Source organism: Dromiciops gliroides, chromosome 1, assembly GCF_019393635.1.
Source record: "Dromiciops gliroides isolate mDroGli1 chromosome 1, mDroGli1.pri, whole genome shotgun sequence".
Taxonomy (NCBI): domain Eukaryota; kingdom Metazoa; phylum Chordata; class Mammalia; order Microbiotheria; family Microbiotheriidae; genus Dromiciops; species Dromiciops gliroides.
The window spans coordinates 692,703,045-692,721,644 of NC_057861.1; positions in this window are offsets into that span (position 1 = coordinate 692,703,045).

The following is an 18,600-nucleotide window of genomic DNA, read 5'->3' on the forward strand; positions in this document are numbered from 1 at the left end:
GTTGATCTTTATTTTCTCCACAGGTGTAATAACAGTTGTACTCCTTATGTCACTGGGTTGTTTATAAAGATTAAATGAGAAAGAATGTACAAAATGACTTCTATTTGTAAAGGAATAACCAAATTTTGTTAGAAATTTAGAGAACAAAAATATTTTGTGAATCACAGGTAACTAAAATTTAAATTTCCCATTTAGTATTGTAAAAAGCAAAATATAAAACCAAAACAGAATTTAATTTGAGATGACAAACATTCTCTTGGAGGAATATTTGGATGTATCTGAATGTTCCATTCTTTTTTCTTTAATTGATCTCTTTGATCATTAGACTGGTAGCTACTCTCTCCATTGTATAAAACAAATATTCCATATATTTTCCTGTGAATAGATTCTTCTCATTCCATAGGTGATCCAAAAAATTTTTTTCTCTGTGTGTATACATAAATGTGTGTATATATATATATATATATATATACATATGCTTATAGAAATATACACATTTTTATGTGTTGTTCAGTTTTTTGTTTTGGGGGTTTTATTTTTGGTCCCAATTGTGTCAGACTCTCTATACCCCATTTGGGATTTTCTTTGAAAAGATTTTGGAGGAGTGTAAGGTGCTAAAATTCTAGCTATACTATCTAGAATCTAATGAGTGTTTGCCAATAAATTATAAGCTTTAGCAAGAGTATTTAAGTGCTTAAGTATTTATTAAAGAGCATTAGGATCAGAGAGAAAGGTAAAAATCTAACTATTTCTGAGACCCCATCATCCGACCCACCATGGCTAGGTCAGGAACCAAAAGAGGAAGAACCTCTATACCAGCATTCGCTTCCTACTTCATGTCTTTCTCCCAGAAATGGGAGGCTCCTCAACTTCATTGGCTGGTAGCTTTGATAGACAGTACCCACAAGCAAACGCCACTTCCTGACACCAAGGAACTGACCACATGGCTTGCCCTCAGATGCCTTCTCCTCATGGTGGAGCTTTCCTACAGTAGCTCTCAAGCAGGTGGTATCATTCCAATCATTATAGGGGGCAGCTAGGTGGCACAGTGGATAAAGCACCAGCCTTGGATTCAGGAGGACCTGAGTTCAAATCCGGCCTCAGACACTTGACAATTTACTATCTGCGTGACCCTGGGCAAGTCACTTAACCCTCATTGCCCCCCCCCCAATATTGGAGTAGTTTGCCATTTCCTTCTTCAGCTCATTTTACAGATGAGGAACTGAGAAAGAGTTAAGTGATTTGCCTAAGGTCACATAGCTTAAAAGTGTTAGAGGACAGATTTGAACTTAGAAAGATGTGCCTTTTTGACTCCAGTCCCAGCACTCTATCCACTGTGGCACCTAGATGCCCATTCTTATTGTATGAATGTATATAAAATAATTAGCCTTTATATAACACTTTAAGAATTGCAAAGTGATTTATAAATATTTCCTCTATTTCCTCATCTGATCTTCCCAGTAATACTGGGAGGTAGGTGCTATAACTATGCCTTTTACCAATAAGGGAACTGTGACAAATAGAAGCTATATGACCTGCCTAGTGTTACCACACATAAGCAAGGAATGAAGATAGACAGACAGACAGATAGATAGATAGATAGATAGATAGATAGATAGATAGATGGATATGATATGTTAGATATGATAGAAAAATAAATAAATGGATGGGTAGATGGAGATATAGATGGATAGATTTATACATCTATAGATGTATATATATATATATATATAATCTACACATGTATACATATACATATATGTGAATGGATATTTATCATTATAAACGTATGGATACTCATATATTCATAGACAATTGTGAATATATCACTGTAGCTAGAGTGTTTCTCAATTTTGGTGCCAACATGATAGAATGGAAAAGTACTGGTTCTGTAATCAGAGAATGGGGCTTCTAGCACTTACTTAGCTACTTACTGTCTTAATTATTTCTGGTAGCACCTGGAGTCTTCTTAACCTGCAAAATTCAGATAGAAGCTGCAAATGCTTTCAGAAAAGCTGATCTAATAAAGACTATATTTATACTCAATACTGAACAAATTGTAAATAATAGAGAAATTATAAGCAAATCATGTAGTCCTATATGAAGACAATAATAAAACTTCATTGAATATTATAAATTTATGTCTCTATAAACTCATATTAGAAAAGAAGTAAAAAAGGAATACTTGCAAATCAATAAACCAAAAGCAAGTATGAAGCAGGGATTTTTTAAAAAAGAATGTCAGTAGGACATAAATAAATACTAATACATTTGAAAAATTTAGACAAACATTTTGGAGAAATCAAAGTAATCAACAATGAGCTAATGTATTAATAATGGTGAGAGAGATATTTTCAAAACCACTGTGATAAAGGATAATTGCAGTGAATATAGAAGCAAAAAAGAAGATATTCAGAGATTCATGTCTCTTTGCCATACCCCAAAAATGTACATTAAAAACAGATTAATATTAAAAATACAGAATATACACAATGCCAAATAAAGCAGGCTTAGAAGACAAATTTTAAAAGGCCATTTATGAATTGCCACATAAAGAGATATCTGGATAAGATTTATTCACAAATGAATTATATCAGACATTCTACCACCAAGTCATCTCTGCAATTTGCAAATTCAAATATTTTAAAGTTATAGAAAGAAAGCAGTTTAGCTAATGTTCCCTGTAAGAAAAAATATGGGTATGATTCCAAAAACCATCAAAGATAAGAAAGAAAAAAGGAAATGTAGGGGAATATACTTGGTAAATATCAGTTGCAATAGCAATAGCGATATCAATAGCCATAGCAACAGCAACAGCAACAAAAGCAGCATCAGCAACAACAAAAAACAAAGTTATATAAGAACTTGACCAGAAAAAGGGCAGCCTTTTTGATGAGAAAGGAGCTGACTTATACAAGAACTTTATAAGGTACCAATTAATTATGTCCATTTAAAATTCCTTTAAACGTTTGCTTTAGGTGCAACTAAGTGGCACAGTGGATAAAGCACCAGCCCTGGATTCAGAAGAACCTGAGTTCAAATAAGCCTTCAGACATTTGACACTTACTAGCTGGGTGACCCTGGGCAAGATACTTAACCCTCATTGCCCCTCCCTCCCCCCAAATAAGTTTATTTCAAACTGATCACATTTTATAAAAGACAGATATGAGTCCTGGTTATATCACTTTTTACCACATCAAAGCGGTCAAGAACCTTCACTGCCCTGAGCCTCAGTTTCCTCAAAAGCCATGTAGAGGGAAAAATGAACAGGCATTATCACAATACACATATACTCAAATGTATACACATGTGCATTACATAATACATAGGCAAATGCATATCTATGTGTGTATATATACACATATGACATATTTAAAAATTCTCATTCAATATTCAGATCCTCATCCATCATTATATTTAACATTCCCTGTAATGTCTTATAGAAGAATTATATTGAAGGAGAAAATGTAATTTTTGCCAAATGGCACAGTCTGATATGAAAATGTTTGCTTGTGAGAGGCTTATGTAAGATGTGATATTGGTATCACGAATCAGAGAAATTGTTATCCCCTTTCAGCTGGCAAACACTCAGCAGGTGACCCTGGCCTGACATTCATTTTGTCTCATTTGTCATTTCGATAATCTCAAATGTGAAATGAATGCAGATTGAAAGCTGCAGAAGGCTTTCAAGTCTCAGCATGTGTATTCTTATAGAAAGTATAAACCTCAACTCATACAACAGCCATCACCACATTATTTGAAAAGTGAAAATAAATCTCATTCTCCTGGTTGCATGGTAGTGTTGTTATGGGCAATACCTTTTTTTTCAGAGAGAAAAACAATTTGCAAGCTGCTGTTTTGCTGATATTAACACTTACACATTTCAGCAAGCAACTAGAGAAGTTAGAAATCTTCATCGAATTTATGAGCAGAGGCTTATAATGTTTTCTGGTGGGTTCTTATTAATATGGCTAATGGCGCTTAAAAGCAATTGTTGGATTGAGGTGGCAACTTTGAAGTACAAGTTGGAGTTGAATTAGAAATATACCTGTAAATGGACACACAAATTCTGCTTCAGAAGCAACTAGCCTCAAGGCAGGGCCAAATCTAAATGAAAGATTGGAAAATAGTGGAGTGTAACACAGGAAGTTTGCAGAATATGTGATAGCTTGATTAGGGATATTTTAAATTTTGATTCACATATCCTGTATTAGCACTCTCATTTTTACTTAACCAATTAACTTCTAGTAAAACTAATTTTTGGGGAAAAAATGAACTCTGTTTGGAATCCACTAAGGGAGAAGGAGGTGGCTGTCTATTATTAAGCTAGTAGAATATGAAAGAATTATCAAAGCCTGGGTTAGAAAAAGATTAAGATCCCATGTGGGGTATGTTGCCTCAGAGGATTTTCCCTATTTTTGTCCCTCTTTTTTGATTGTTGCACTTTGTTACTGGCAGCCAGATAATTGTGAGTTAATTCACTATGGAAAACAGACTTTAAGGAACCAATAGAAGCTAGGAACATGCAGGGTGAGCCAGGATGCACTTCTTCAACCTTGAACTGTGACCCAGAAGTCGGTATAGGAAATGGAGTTCTCAAACTGCATCTTGTCCTGTGTCCAGTGCTAGCATAAGGGGTATCCTGTAATTGCTTTCTGAACAGCTGCCAGGTCCCTTTTACTGTCTTTGCCTTGATAATTCCCCAAACTGCTACTTCTTCTGTTACTATTTAAGCCCACCACTTGTGTTTTATTTAACTGAGCTCCAGGCATACCTGTACCCCTTGTCACAGATCTCTCTTTCCAACCTCCTAAGTTGTCCTGGGCTGCAAAAATGTTTCACTGTGACCTTTTGTTGGCTTTGACTCTCAAGAATTCAATTTGAGGCATCTTTTTTAAAGGTATTTGTAAGGGAATGTTGCAAATTGGGCCGAGTGTTTTCTCTACTCTTCCATCTTGGCTCTAGTGCCCTAGAATAAAATGTTAAAGGCAGAACAAAATAGGACTTAAATATATAGAACAAGAAATGCAGGAAATTTAGTAGGAAGTCCTGAATATTGTGTAATCATTTTTTGTTGTTGTTTTTAGGCCTGTCTCTTACAGGAAAAAAAACCCACAGAGCAGAGAAATTAATTTTTCATAATGTCCCCTGTGGGAAAAGCCAGATCAGAAATAGACAGGAAAAACATAGTTGCAGTTTATTTGTCCCAAGAACAAGCAAGTGTGAATCATGCTGAGACTCCTTCCAAAGAAGGACCTCAAAGACTTCCTTTTTCTGAAGGTGTATAAGGTTTTTGCTCACTGGTTACAGATCTTATTGGTATAGGGGGTTATCCATTTCATTAGCATGATCCAATCAACTTAAAAGCAAACACTCTAACAAGAATGTATGAAATGCAAATCAGTTTAACAATTCAGCTTAAGGCAGACACTAAAATAAGATTATATAATTCAAAAAAGGGGCTTATCAAGGACAAGGATGCTCAGATGTTTTTACAAGGATGGCTCCAACAGAGGATGGTGTTCCTCAGAGAGCCATAAAGTCTATTTATTATTCTAGGGAAGATCAGTAGATAGGGCCTTATTTGTTTTCTCACACATTTGGAGAGATAATTGATATCAAGGAGGTAAGGTGGGGGAAAATTCCAAATAAATTAATTAATTGGGGGGAAAAAAGATTTTTTGAAGATTTAGATTAATGAGATCAAAATTCCCTTCCTCTCAACTCTAAACTGAATCCAGGCAATGTGCTAATGGGTATCTGGAAAACCCCAGAGTCATTTAGCACTCCCCCACCTTACCTGTAAAACAAATTGTAACATTGATTTTTGTAACTTTGTTTTCCAAATTCTCTTCCTCCCTCCCTTCTCCCCACTTAAGAACTCAAGAAGTTTTTTCATAAGCTATACATGTGTAGTTGTGCAAAACATATCAGATAAAAAACATTAGAAATAGGAACAAACTAACAACAACAAAATATACTTCCATCTGTATTTAGATACTATCAGTTGTTTCTCTGTAGATGAATTTCATTTTTTCATAAGTCCTTCAGAGTTGTTTTGGATCACTGTACCACTGAAAATAACTAAGTCATTTGCAGTAGATCATCCTACAATATTGCTGTTATTTTGTATACAGTACATTTCACTTTACTTTAGCTCATGTAAGTCTTTCCATGTTTTTTTTTTCTGATAGCATTTTGCTCATTTATTTTTTTTTGAATAGCAGACTACATTTGTATAATATTTTAAAGGAAGATTTCCTTACAAAATACCCATGAGGTTGATTATTGCACCAACAATAATAGCCAACATCTATATAGTACCTTATGCCTGACAATTTTCTTCATAATAGCCCAACAAAGTAAGTACCATCATCATCCTCACCCTCATCCTCATCTTACATTGTTCTTGCCTCTGCTTCAATTTTTCCCCAGTTACTATTGTTAACTCTGTTTCCTTCCATCCTATTTGCTCCCCATGGTATTCTTCTTTTAACCTATCCTTCCTCAAAAGTGATTTGCTTCTGTTTGCCCCTCCCTCAATCTACCTTCCCTTCCTTAACCCCTCTCCCTTTATTCCCTTCCCCTCCCACTTTTCCACAGGGCAAGATACATTGCTATACCCACATGAGTATTTATGTTATTCCCTCTTTGAACCAATTCTGATGAGTGTAATGCTCATTCACTAATTTGTTCTTCCCCCAAATTTCCCTCCACTCCATAAGCTATTTCTTACTACTTTTATGTAAGATATTTTACACCAAAGAAACTTTTTTGGTCCACATTATTTTCCACCTGCTCATCTTGCGACCAGCACATTTCTTGACTTTTAACTCCTTCTTAAAGTGGGGTAAAGCTTCCATGATGCACTGTCCCAAGCTTCAGGGGATCCAAGGTGGTAAGATTTAAGGAGAAGCAGGTTCTTTATTCAACTGGCCTGTTCTCTGGTCTGTTAATACCCCCAGGCCTACTTGCTCTCCAACCAGGAAACAAAATTTGGTTTCCCAAAGGTAGAGAGAGGTCCAGTGAGCCTGTGCCCCTCCCCAACCTGGGCTTCCACCACCACTCAAGATTGTTTCTTGTTTCCCTGCATGGATCAGTGCCAGCAAAGACACCTGTAATCTCACCCCCAGTCAACTGCTTAGCCCTCTCAACAGACCATGAGCTTAGTTCCAGAAGACACCTGAACTGCAGCCAATTCAGAGGCTCCAGGGGTCTTTTCTTCTGGTGTGGCCTGCATGGGGCTGGATCTGTGTCAGTGTGTCAGGGTCTTCTATAGGATATAGACATGAAGTTTATTTTAAAAGTTATAATAGGAGAGGATTTTGAGATAATGGCAGAGTAAGACGGGAAACACTAGGCTGTCTGAAATTCTCCCTCAAATTATATACACACACACACATACATATATGTGTGTATGCATGTATATGTGTGTGTATGTATATATATGTGTGTATATATATGTATATGTGTATATGTGTGTGTGTGTGTGTATGTGTGTGTGTGTGTGTGTGTGTGTGTGTGTGTGTGTGTGTATTGCCTCAAAGGGAATTTTGAGCAGCAGAAATAAGTAAACATCAGGGTAAAGTAGTTTTCCTCCTTAAACAGCTTGGGAGGACCTTAAGAAACCCAACCAACAGAGGCAGAGGCCTGACACAAAGTAAGTGGAAATACCTCCAGGGAGATTCTGCAGAATGAAGAAGTCCTCAGGGAAAATGGCATCATCTGATGCAGAAAATTTCAACTCATGGAAAATGGAGGTCAGACAGCTGAGCAGAGGAAGAGTGAAGGACCTCTAAAGGTGTGGATGCTAGGAGCAGATGTGTTGATGAGATACAGTCGGGATTGCATCTATAGGTGAGGATGAGTGATTCTATGCCAGGTGAGTGAGATAGCAGAGGAGCAAGGATTCTACTGGCTGAGGATACTTGCAAGAGAAATGAGTCCCTGGTGTCAGTTTTGGTTCTGGGGAAGAGGATGAAGTGAAGTTCACAACCCTGAGAGAATTCAGAAGAAGCAAGAACATTTGCAGTGACTGCATGTCTGGTTGCTCTAGCCATGTCTCTGAGGTGGAGAGAAGTGACTGAAGTAAGACTTCCAGACAGAGATTAGAAAATGACAGTGCACAAAACCTGAAGCCTGACGCATCATCCCCTACACCTCAGGACTAAAACTTTAAAATAATAAGCTGATAAAATTATAACAACAGTGACAATGATTAATCAAAAGAGAAAATATCCCAAAAATAGTTAGCTACTATGGGGACCAAGAAAATCTGGTTTCATACTGCATAAAAGATGGTGAAGCTAAAAAGAATGCTCCTACTCCAAAAAAATGTCACAAGCATAAAAAGAGTTCTTGCAAGATCTTTTAAAAGACTAAAAAATAAAATGGGATAAGTTAAAGAAAAAAGGGAAAAACAAATTTCTCCTCCTTTTCTTCCCCCTCTTACTTCTCTTCATTTTTCTCTTATTTCTACACTTCTCCTGCCCATGCGAAGTCTGGCCCCTAGTTTTTACTCAAACCTTCATGTTCTAAGAGGCTGTTCCCTAGGGAGAGAAGATTCCAAAGCCCCAGGAAGCCAATAGATTTCCTTAAGGATTCCTGTTCCCTAAACTACTCATTTACTGAGTGCCAGCATTCTTCATCACAGTCCTCCCTTTGGGACCAGAAGAATAGCAGTGAGTGGGGATTCCAACAGGGTTTTCATGGGCATAGCCACCCCCCAGGCCACAAGTTTAGGAGACACCCATCCTTCACCTATCCCTTATTGCTCTTATAAGTTTCCATAGTTCCTTTTGGGGGGAATCACATCATATCCCAGGTAAGAGTAAATAGAGTGAGGACAAATACTAATGAAAAATTTGATGGAGAAAAATGCATAACTGTAATTATAAAACTTGGAGTGTGAATGGAATGAACTCACCCATAAAATGGAAACAGCAGAATGGGTCAAAATCAAAATATGAAAATAATGGTGTTTACAAGAAACAATTAAATGAGGAATACAGAGTTAAAATGGGCTGGATTAGAATTTATTATGCTTTAGGTGATGTAAAATAAAAGCAAGTGTATCAATTATGATCTCAGACAAAGTTAAAACTAAAATAGATTTAGTTAAAAGAGGTAAACATGGAAACTACATTTTTGTTACCAATATTATTTTAGAAGTACTAGCAATAACAACAAAAAAGAAAAAAGCAATTAAAGGAATCAGAGTTGGAAATTAGGTAATACACTATTTATTTTTGTAGATAATATGATTATTTCTTTGAAAAATCCTAAATATTCAACTAAAATTGGTTGAAATAATAAGTTTAGCAAAGCATTAGGTTGTAAAATGAACCAATATAAAACATCAGTATTTTTATATATGAACACCAAACCTTGCAAGAAGAAATATTAAGACATGACCCATTTAAAATAACTGTACACAGTATAAAATACCTGTGACTATACATGTCAAAATAGACCCACAAACTACATGAACATCATTATAAAAACTATTTATTTAAAAAATCAGATTTAATAATTAGAAAAATATATTTTTCATTGACAAAGCCAATAGAATTAAAAATTTATTCAATGCTATCCCAAGTAAGATATTTTTTCTATATATTTTATTATTTTCCAGTAACATTTAGAGATAGTTTTCAATATTTGGTTTTAAAAGATTTCTAGTTTCAAATTTTTCTCCCTCCCTCCCTTCCCTACCCTCTCCCCAAGACAACAAGTAATCTGATCTAGGTTATGTGTGTAAAATCACACTAAACATATTTCTGCATTAGTCATATTATGAGAGAAGAAATCAGAGCAAAAAGGGAAAACCTCAAAAAATAAAAACAACAACAACAAAAAAAAACAATGGAAATAGTATGGTCAATCTGCATCTAGATTCCACAGTTCTTTTTTTTTCCCCCTGGATTTGGAGATCATTTTCTATCATGAGTCCTTTGGAACTATCTTGGACCATTGTATTGCTGAGAAGAATCAAGACTATCCCAGTTGATCCACACATAATGTTGTTGATACTGTGTACAATGTTTTCCTGGTTCTGCTCATGTTCAGGCAAGCCATTCCAGGTTTTTCTGAAATCTTCCTGCTTATCATTTCTTATAGCACAATAGTATTTCATTACATTCATATACCACAACTTGTTCAGCCATTCCCCAATTGATGGGCAACCCCTCAAATTCCAATTCCTTGCCACCACAAAAAGAGCAGCTATAAAAATTTTTGTACATGTGGGTCCTTTTCTGTTTTCCATGATCTTTCTGGGAAAAAGACCTAATAGTGATGTTGCTGGGTCAAAGGCTATGCACAGCTTTGTAGCCCTTTGGGCACAGTTCCAAACTGCTCTTCAGAATGGTTGTATCAGTTCACAGCTCCACCAACAATGCATTAGTGTTACAATTTTTCAACAACTTCTCCAAAATGTATTATTTTCCTTTTTGTCATATTAGCCAATCTAATAGGTGTCAGGTGATATCTCAGAGTTGTTTTAATTTGCATTTCTCTAATCAAAAGTGATTTAGAGTACTTTTTTCTCATGGCAATATATAACTTAGAATTCTTCATCAGAAAACTGCCTATTCATATCCTTTGATCATTTCTTAATTGGGGAATGCAAATTCAGTTATTAATACATTATTTTACTGAGTTAGAAAAATAATAACAAAATTTATTTGGAAGAACAAAATATCAAGAATTTCAAATCAATTAATAAAAATGTAAAGGAAGGGGGTTTTGCAGTACCATATTTTAAATGATATTGTACGGTAGTAATTATCATATGTATCTATTAATGATGAAGAAATAGAAAGGCATATCAATGGAACAGACTAGACATATAATATGCAAGTAAAGGATCACAGTAACAAGTTTGAGGACTATAAGGTATTGGGGATAAGTATATATTATTTGATAAATATTGTCAGGAAAGCTGGAAAGCAGTCTGTTCTAGACCAGTATCTTAAACAATTTATAAGAAAAGGTCAAAATGGATACATGACATAGATTTGAAGGGAGATATCACAAGAAAAATCGAAGAACATGGACCGTATTACCTGTAACCCTTATGGATTGGATAATAATTTATAAATAGACAAGAGATAGAGAGCATTGTGAGGAATAAAATGAGTAATTTTGATTCTATTAAATTAAAAAGGTTTTGTACAAATAAAGCAAATATAGCCAAGATTAAAAGGAAATGGGAGAATTAGGGAAAATTTCTTATAGATAGCATCTCAGATAAAGTTCACAGTCCTCAAATATATAAATAACTCACATTTATAAAACTGAGTCATTCTTCAATTGGTAAATGATCAAAGATATCAATAGCCAGATTTTTGTTGTTGTTGAAGAAATCAAAACTATATATACTAACAGAAAAATGCTCTAAGACATTATTGGTTAGAAAAATGCAAGTTAAACAATTTTGAGATACCATCTAAAACCTATCAAATTGATGAAAATGATAGATGTACTTCAATTGGGGAATGGCTAAAAAGTTCTGGCACATAAGAATGACAGAATACTCCTGTGCTATAAGAAATTATTAAATGGTTGATTTTTAGGGGAAAAGACATGGAAAGACTTGCATAAAATAATGAATAGTGAAATGACCAGTACCAAGAGACATGGTATAGAGTAAAAGAAATATTGCCCTAAGAACAACTTTGAATGGCTAATTTAGCTTATGTACATTAAATATCAAAACAATTATAAAGTACTTGTGAAGGAAGATGCTACATACCTACAGAGAAAGAACTGAGAAAGAGAAATATGTATGTTGTGGCTTCACACACAAACACAAAACACTCACACAAATATATGTATATATTTTTGTCTATAATCATATCCTTCTTTAGGGTAAGGTGTGCAGGGAAGGAGAAAAAAAAAGTTCACAACAAGGAACAAAAGCAACCTAAGAAGAAAGGACAGAAAAGCAGGGTAGCTTTAAAATATTGTGTATTATTTATTACATTTTTTTGAGTAAACAGTCTGAAATGGAAATTCATAGTTTTATATTGAAATTTCTTCTTAGGTTGTGCTGTATACATTGACATTTTCTTTTTTGTCTTTTTGTATGTAAGTTCAAAATAAAAAAGAAATATTAAAAAGTGAATAATAGCCACAAGAACTCCATACCAAGAATTAAAAACAAAGAATTCTTACAAAGAAGTGAGATTTTGATATTTTCTGATCTCATCACATATCTTTTTAATTATTTTTGTCAGGTTTTAAGATTCTTTTGCTAAAACACATAAATTCAATTTATATTTTAATGAAAACCATTTAAATGCTAGCTATAATGAGTAATGATTAGATTTTATGGCAATAGTTTTAGATTTTAGTATGTTCAGTAATGTTTGAAAACATGAATGGAGCACAGCAAGTGCATCATAATAATTCTTCAAAATAAGAGTTTGTCATAATATATATTAGCAGACTATTAAGATGGACAAAAGATTCCAAAATGCTAATGACAATTTTGTTCTATGATCCTGTGGCTATGTGTTCTGAGTTGTTTGAAGAGGCAATGCATAGTAAACCAAAATGTCCTTAAAGGATTGAACAAATCTAGAGGCATGAAGGGATTTAGGGTCTTGAATAAGGCTGTTGAATTTGATCTGCTAGAAGATATTTAGTTTCTGAAGCTCTAAATGTCTCAAGATTTATGAAGGACAAGGAAATCCTGGCTCTTCAGTTGTTGTTTCCAAATAGCCCACGGGAGGACTGAATTTGTCTATACCCAGGAGATTTCATAGTGAGGGATTTAATTCTACTTCCTCTACCCACTGCCAAAGTTTCTTATTAGCTTTGTGTTGTTTTTACATTCAAATTCTTCCATGAATGATAAACAATAAAGGGGGCAAACTAATTACTCTATGAAAGCCAACCCAATGTGTCCTCAGAGTCATTCCAAAGTAGATAGTCATAAATATTTATTTTGGAATATACATGTACATATGTACAAATATACACATATGCAAATATATACATCATGCATATACACATCTCAAATGGAAACATTTAAATATTAATATCTAACAGGCACATGAGGGGTTTTATTTATACATGAGATACACACATATGTGTCCATGTGTACACATAGGCAGATATATGTGTAGTTATACGTACATATAAGATATATGTCTGTGTTACATACATATACTATATGGATATATACAAGTTTATGTGTATGTGTCATGAGTAGCTAAGATAAACCACTATCATAAACTTGAATATGACTCCTATAATCCAAATGCATCCCTTAAAATCCACATTCCTGGTATTTGTCTTGTCTCCTTGTCTCCTCAGCAACCACAGTTAGTGAAAATCAAAAGAAAAAAAGTAAAAAAGTAAGATTTTACCACTAAAATAATTTACACTGTCAAATACTTTAACATCAGAAATAAAAATCACGCTAATGGAACATCATCAGAATTAACATTAAAGGAGATGCATTTACATATGCTTTACCATAGCACTCTAAATACCATGGAGCCATTTCTAACATCCAGCTCAAACTTCTTTTCTGTTATCCTCCCCATTGGAGTGTGATACTTGAAAGTAAGCACTGTCACCACTATCATAATTGTATTCTCTGTGTTTAAGAACATATTTTGTATAGAGAAAACCGTTCCTTTTTTCATTCATTCATGACACTTTCCTATTCTCCAACATTTTATACTCAAAAATGAATTTTCTCAATTTGTGACTAAAAACAGCATTCTGTTAAAAATAAAATTTAGCACTTTCCTCCCTAAATCAATGATAGAAATAGTAAATAGCCAAAATAAAACACTGCTCTTTTGAAAGCTTGATTTTAGGAAGGCTGAAGATAGAAATGAAGAGTAGTGAGTATTTCCCCTAAGGCTTACTACCAAAAAATGGAAGAATGCTATTGAAATCTCTCTCTCTCTCTCTCTCTCTCTCTCTCTCTCTCTCTCTCTCTCTCTCTCTCGTTGGGAAATTCAGACTACTTTAAGCTCAGCAAGCAATGCAGACTCAAATTCTCAAGTAATACCCTGAATTAAGTGAATATACAGTGATGAAACGCACGCATGCTGTATGTGCTGTCTAAAGCTGGAACTGGTGAAATTTTGGTAAAAGAATAATCAAAGATACAGATACAAGTTACTAGGAGAAAGGCCAGAGGAATAATTTGTGCAGAAATAAGAATTACATATTTTTATGTGATGTTTTTGTACATAGTCACTCAAAGAGTCATTAGTACCTTTTATACTAACACACATAAGATGTCCAGTACCTCAGTCATGTTATTGATGCATAAGTAGACAAATCTCCCTAAAATAACATTCAAAGGCCTTTGGGAAAAATAATTTTAAAAAGAGTTAATTAAGTACTTAAAAGAATGGACAAAAGAAAAAAAAGGGGGAAACATAATTGCAGGAAAGCTTTAAAACTATTTGAATTGTATTTATATATATTTTAAAAGAAATCCAACTCATTCATGTATTTCCAGTTTCATATTCAATCCTCATTTTTCCTTTATATATAAATGTGTGTGTTAGTGTCTGCCAAGTTCATGTATACACAAAGGAAAAAAGTTAGAAATGATGTGGAACATGGAAGGAAACAAGCTGCATATGTTCCAAAGGAAAGAATGATGAAACTTCTTGTAATTGTTCAGGATTTCTATGAGTGTATTTATGTATTTCCTCCGTTTGCTCTAGTGTGACTAAAGACTGTCCTCTATCTTATTTATCTTTATCTTGATGTCTGTATAATATTTTATGTGCTGTTACCCAAATCTGAGGAGATTTTTGCTAGACTCATGCAATGTCACATTCTGAGATTATCACAGTCACATGTCAAAGTGATGCTAATTTTCTTTTTTTGGAGGGGGATGTTGGTGTAGGATGTTTCAACAATAATCTGAGTACAGAATTTATAGGTCCTGGGCCAGGAGTTAAGAGATGAGAGAATTGAATCCAAGAGAGATTAAGTGACTCGCCCACAAATAAGGCAGAGAACTTATTTGAACACTTTGTATTCTCCATCCCAGAATGAACTCCATCCTTTTTTTTTTTTTTCAGGGCAATGAGGATTAAGTAACTTGCCCAGGGTCACACAACTAGTTAAGTGTCAAATGTCTGAGGCTGGATTTAAACTCAGGTCCTCCTGAATCCAAGGCCAGTGCTTTATCCACTGTGCCACCTATCTGCGCCCAACTCCATCCTTTTCATGGAAGAGTCAAGAATCATACACCATTTGGGGAAAATCATTCATGCTTTGGAGTACAGGCAAGGAAAATGTTTTTTAATCACCTTATTGTGTAACTTTTTTTCCTCCTGTTTACCTTTTTTTAGACTTCTCTTGAGTCTTGTATGTTAAGATCAAATTTTCTATTCAGATCTGGTCTTTTCATCAGGAAACCTTGAAAGTCCCCAATGTCATTGAATGTCCATCTTTTCCCCTGAAAGAAAATGATCATTTTTGCTGGGTAATAGATTCTTGGCTGCAATCCAATCTCCTTTGCCTTCCAGAATATTATATTCCAAGACTTGTGATCTTTTAATGTTGAAGTGACCAGGTCCTGTGCAATCCTGACTGTGGCTCCATCATATTTAAATTGCTTCTTTCTGACTGCTTGGAATACTTTCTCCATCACCTGATAATTCTGGAATTTGGCTACAACATTCCTTGAAGTTTCCTTTTGGGGTCTCTTTAAGAAGGTGATCGATGGATTCTTTGAATGATGATTTTATCCTCTGATTCTATAATATAAGGGCAGTTCTCCTTAATAATTTCCTGGAATATGGTGTCTAGACTCTTTTTCTGATCATGGCTTTCAGGCAGTCCAATGATTCTCAAATTGTCTCGCCCCTATCTGTTTTCCAGGTCAGTTGTCTTTCCAATGAGGTATTTCACATTTTCTTCTATTTTTTCATTCTTTTGATTCTGATTGACTGATTCCTGGTGTCTCATGGATTCCTTATCTTCCAACTGTCCAATTTAATTTTTAAGGCTTTGTTTTCTTCAGTGAGATTATGTACTTTTTTTTTCCATTTAGCCAAATTAATTTTTTAAGCAATTGTTTTCTTCAGTCAATCTTTGTGCTTCCTTTTACAAGCTGCTGAGTTTTTTTTCATAATTTTCTTGTGTTGCTTTCATTTCTCTCAATTGATTTTTAAAATCCTTTTTGAGCTCTTCCAAGAAGGCTTTTTGTTCTTGAGACCAATTCCTCTTTCCTCTTGAGGTTTCACATGCAGGCAATTTGGGAGTATTGTCCTCATCTGATTTTGTGTTTGCCTCTTCCCTGTTGATACAGAAGCTCTCAATGGCGAGGGCTCTTTTTTGTTTCTTACTCATATTGCAGCATATTTATTTATTTATTTTTTAAAGCTGAGGTCTCCTCTGGGGGCACCGGGGTCCTTGATTCAGGCTTCTTGTGCCGGATTATAGGGGCTGTGTCACTGGCTTTCTACATTGAGGCCTCTGTGGCTTGTGGATCACTCACTGCCCTGGGCTTCCTGTCAGAGAGTGCTGGGATCAATAGGCCTGGTAGTGCCTGTCCTGTGGGTAGCCTTCCAGCTGGCAACCTGCCCTCTCGGCTGGTGCAGGTGGGTTTCACCACTTTTCTTTTTTTTTTATAATTTTTTTATTTGTTTTTTTGTGAGGCAATTGGGGTTAAGTGACTTGCCCAGGGTCACACAGCTAGTATTAGGTTTCTGAGGCTGGATTTGAACTCAGGTCCTCCTGACTCCAGGGCCGGTGCTCTACCCACTGCGCCACCTAGCTGCCCCATGCAACCTAGCTGCCCCTCACCACTTTTCTGATGCACCACCATCTTGTTGTACCAGGATCCAGGGGCGTCTGTTGGCTGTGGCCCACAGCTTCCTTCTGACTTATCCCTCCCTCTCCCACAAGCTGTGCTGTGGTGCCCTGAGCCTTTCTTTTGCCCAAGGGAGACCGACCTTTCCTGAAGTCTTCTAAATTATCTCTGGTTGGAAGAATGTGTCTCTCTGTCTCTTTGCAGGTTCCATAATTTCAGAATCAGTCCAGAGGCTTGATTTATTGTTCTTTTTGAGGGAGTTACTGCCTTCTCTCCGCCATCTTCTCTCCACCTCCTCACCTAATCCCATATGATTTTTTTTTTCGGGGCAATGGGGGTTAAGTGACTTGCCCAGGGTCACACAGCTAGTAAGTTTCTGAGGCCAGATTTGATCTCAGGTACTCCTGAATCTAGGGTCGGTGCTTTATCCACTCTGCCACCTAGCTGTCCCCTCCCATACAATTTTTAAGAAACAATTTTACAATTTCAACTAAGCTAGAGAAGATAAAAATATAACTAATATTTTCACCTCTTCTACCAGAAAGACAAATTTAAATTTGCTACTACTACTACTACTACTACTATTACCTATCACTTTTATTTTTGGTTTCTGATGGTCAGAACAGTTTAGGTGGAACTTCCTAGGGTCAGAGAAATTTTGAAGGTATTCCCAAGATCATGGACTAGACTGTACACAGGCAATCCAGAAGAGCTACATTTATTGAAGCCCATTGGAGACCATAGGAAAGAGTCTTATACAAAGTGTGAGGAAGCAAATAAAAGGTAGATGGAATTAATATGAAGTGTGAATGTATGAGAACATGCTCTGAAGATTTAGAGGGAAAAATAACAGGTGTGTAGCAAATCGAGTTAGTGGTTATACCAGGCTGTAGCAGTTGTGGTTGTTTTAGGAGCCGGGAAGACCCCTTTTAAAAGAAAAATTAAATTAAATTTTTAAAATTCTATTTTCTTATAGCATGATGCTGGAGAAAATTCTAAACATAGTTTAAATCTCAATCTCTTTAACAAAATCTTTTTAGACTGGGAGTTGCATTAAGTAGAGGATAAACGAGGGGGTGCTTGATGGGATCCATATCAGAACTTCACATAAATATCTATTTCATCTCTTTTCCATACTGCTAATTAAACACCAATCCATTTGCAATTATTTTTTCCTAAACCTATAATTGCACAGTTCAAGAATAAGAGAAAGGTACATATCTCATGAGAGGGGAAATTTCTTTAATTTTGCTTGGTGTTGTCTGAGCCAATTTGAGGAACTTCTGCAATTTTGAAAATTCCTGATATTACTATGGAAAAAAATTCATTAGATTATTTCTAAATGTGTAGAAAAATGATTAATAAAAATATTATTAAACAGCAGAGGGGTAAATCTGGTATAGTTTAGTTTCACTGTCACTGAAAGTAATTGTACCACACACTCAAAGGTCAAAAAAGCTATATCAATTCTATTTGGCCTTGAATGTTTCTTATTAAATAATGTTTTAAGACCACTCATTATGTTTTGTTTTGTTTTGGGGGTGAGGCAATGAGGGTTAATTGACTTGCCCACTGTCACAAAGCTAGTATGTGTCAAGTGTCTGAGGCTGGATTTGAACTCAGGTCCTCCTGAATCCAGGACCGGTGCTTTATCCACTGTGCCACCTAGCTGCCCCTAACTCATGTTTTAAAGGGGTTGGGACTGGTATCATTCAAGATATAAGTCCAACAACACAATTACTCTCTTGAGCATTTAGACAGTATAAGTAATGTATATTATTTATGTATTATTACAA